We start from the raw sequence: 3,681 nt of genomic DNA on the forward strand, positions 1-3,681 counted from the left end.
GCCCCCACGGCTGAAAGGGGCGAGCATGTTTGGTGTGACGGGGATTCCAACCCACGACCCGCAGATTGCGAGTCAAGCGCCCTAACCACCTGGACATATCGGGCCTTTGAAGTAAGCTGTAATATAGAAAAAAATCTAAGAATCTCATAGCAGTTTTCAGTCTGGGAAATCTGGAGGACCCTATAGTTCAATGGCACTGTGAAGCACCACAACTGCTCTCTAATAGAGCTGTTCAGTTCTTTTTCCTTTCTTTTACTGTACCCATAATTCCAGAACAAGTTTCGAAACAAAATGTTTAGAAGAATAAAAACTATCTTTTTTAACATATTTGTATGCCTGTAAACTATTGAAATGGATTATGAGAGCTTGATACATTATTTTGCTTAACGTTTATCGCCCCCTAGTGGCACAACGGTATGTCTGCGGACTTACAATGCTACAAACAGGGTTTCGATACCCGTGGTGGGCAGAGCGCTGATAGCCCATTGTGTAGCTTTGTGCTTAATTACAAACAAACTTAACGTTTATGAATTTGAGTTACAAAGATAGTTTAAAGGCAGAAATATACTAATATATCGAGTTCAGTAATGAAGATATAAGTTAACATTTCAATGAGTTAAAAAAAACCAGAAACTTTTATACAATAGAAGTAATTAGTAACTGATATCTAAAAATTTCGAAGGATTTGAGCCAATCAACTTTTTCAAAGTAGATGTACCGTGACTAAATATCATAGGGTAAAAAATTCCAGGCTATAGCACTTCATAACTGTGGCATATTATATGTTGATATTAACATAACATGAAAAAAAGGTGTAGTTATATCAAAAGTAGAAGCTGGAGAAGAGGATAATATTCGCAAAAAAAAAACTTATGTTTCAAAAATCCAAGCCATAGACTTACGATAACATGCAAAGGAAGAGTCATTTTTATTAACTCGAGATTGTTAACACGTCGTGGATGTCTGCCACTTTCTATTACAAAAATGACTACCTTAATAAAATACATGATATTCTGGACGATTCTACAAAATTTAAAACTTTAAACAATGACCCTTTATCTATTAGCATCCAACGTGAGGAAAAAATCCAAAGATGCATAAGAGAACTAAAGAACAAAAATATTATATCTGAAAATGTTGCTTCTTCGCTTTATTCCACTGGCTCCCGTCCTGGTATGTCATATGGCCTTCCCAAAATTCATAAAACAGGTTCCCCCCTCCGACCCATTCGTTCCACTATAGGCACACCTAGTTACAAACTTGCTAAATTCCTTGTACCAATACTTCAGCCACTCACTACTAATGAATATACTATCCCGGATTCCTTCCACTTTGAACGTGAACTAAGTCAACTACCCCCCTCATATAATCTCTTCATGGCGAGCTTTGATGTTACCTCCCTCTTTACAAATATTCCCTTAAATGAAACTATTAACATATGCATATCTGAGCTTTCGCGTAATAACATTCCTCTAAATGGCTTTTCTAAAAATCAAATTAAGACCACGCTGGGTCTTACCACTAAAAATTCACATTTCCTGTTCAACAACACCTTGTATGAACAAATAGATGGCGTTGCGATGGGCTCCCCACTAGGTCCAACTTTATCCGATGCATTTCTCTCTCATTACGAACAGAAATGGCTCGACACTTGTCCAGTTAACTGTAGGCCTATTCTGTACAGAAGGTATGTGGATGACACTTTTATTCTTTTTAATAACAGTGATCAATGCTCAAAATTTTTAGAATACCTTAACTCACAACATCCTGTCATTAAATTTACATGTGATGTTGAAAATAATAATAATTTACCTTTTTTAGACATGCTTATTAACCGTAATGCTAATGGATTTTCCACATCATTTTACCGGAAAAAGACGTCCACTGGTCTCCTTACACACTTTAATAGCATTATCCCGTTTACGTATAAACGAAACCTTGTTACATGCTTACTAAACAGAGCTTACAACCTGTGCTTCACATATCTTAATCTACACTCTGAAATTTCGTTCTTACATGACATCCTGAAACGTAACTACTATCCACAACACTTATTAGAAAACATTACCAACACCTTCCTAACAAAGAAACTTACAAATCCAATTAAGATACCAACTGTACCTAAACTTACTATATACTCGTGTCTTCCTTATACTGGCAAACAAAGCTTAAATTTAAAAATTTCAACTTAAACGCATACTTGGTCGTTACTACCCTCAAGTGGATTTCAGATTAGTTTTTAAATCCACATCACGCATAAAAAATTTCTTCCCTACTAAAGATCTCCTCCCCATTCCTTATTGTTCTTGGCTTGTCTATCTTTACACGTGTGGAGACTGTAAGGCCTCCTATATTGGCAAAACCAAACGCCATTTAAAAGTCAGAGCCTACGAACATATGGGAATTTCCTTAAAACGCAAAAAAAAACTTGAATAACCACTGTGTTTCCTCTATACGCCAACATAGTGAAGAAACAGGACATCAACCTATACTATCAAATTTCTCTATCCTCTGCAAGTCTAATACTGACCTGGAATTATTGATCAAAGAAACCCTCCACATGAAACAGCACTCTCCAACACTGAACAACATGCAGTCTTCATTTAAATTATACATTTTTTAATATGTTCGTATTACTGATTTTACTTTTTCGTTGTGTTTTCTTGGGCATTAGTCTCTAAGCTCAACGGTGATTCGCCAATTTTTCTGAATAATTAGCACGTTGATTCAAAGAAATTATAATAATTAACGAAGTTTGATTATAAACAAGATTACGACACTTATGATAAACAACATTGTTTATTAACAAAAAGGGGATATGGGTAAACGTTTCAGAATTGTATCAGATTCCATCTTCAGTATCTAAAGCAGAATAGAATGAATTTTCATCAGTCTTTATACAATTTCAAAGTACAGTTGCTAAATATAACGATAATTAAACAAATAAAACACTAAACATAAACAGTAATGATGGGGAGAAACTACAGCAAGAAAACACAACGAAAAAAAAAAACGAAAAATCAGTAATACGAACATATTAAAAAATATATAATATATAAATTTTTACATTACTCAGGTTCTATATAATATATAAATTGTTACTAAATCAGTTTCTTTATACTATGTATTGTTTTACATATGTTAATGTAAGTATACAATGTAAATTTTAATATGGCTCAGTTAATACAACGTACATTTTCATATAGATCACTTTATCTATACGTTTTCACACGAACCAGTTTTATGTGTATGATACATATTTTCGCTTTGCACATATTTTATTTTATGTCAAACATTTTTATACGTAAATATTTGAGACGTTGTAAAATGCTAGCACATAAAGAAAGATTTCGCAGAAGCCCCCCTCGGGTGTCTTCATGCCATAAAGCTGTTTAAAATATTCAGTTTTATTTAAACCTTAAAGAATGGAATACCATAAAAAAGTAAAAAAAAAACGAGTTGTATTGTTGTAAAATACAATATTCCACGAGATTTCGTTACTTAATATAAACTGAGTCATGTAAAATTTATATATTATATAGAACCTGAGTAATGTAAAAACTTATATGGTATACAGAAATTGAGTCATGTAAAATTTATATATTATATAGAACCTGAGTAATGTAAAAATTTATATATTATATAGAACCTGAGTAATGTAAAAATTTATATATTATATAG

This window comes from Limulus polyphemus, unplaced genomic scaffold (genome assembly GCF_000517525.1).
Source record: "Limulus polyphemus unplaced genomic scaffold, Limulus_polyphemus-2.1.2 Scaffold401, whole genome shotgun sequence".
In the NCBI taxonomy this organism is placed as follows: domain Eukaryota; kingdom Metazoa; phylum Arthropoda; class Merostomata; order Xiphosura; family Limulidae; genus Limulus; species Limulus polyphemus.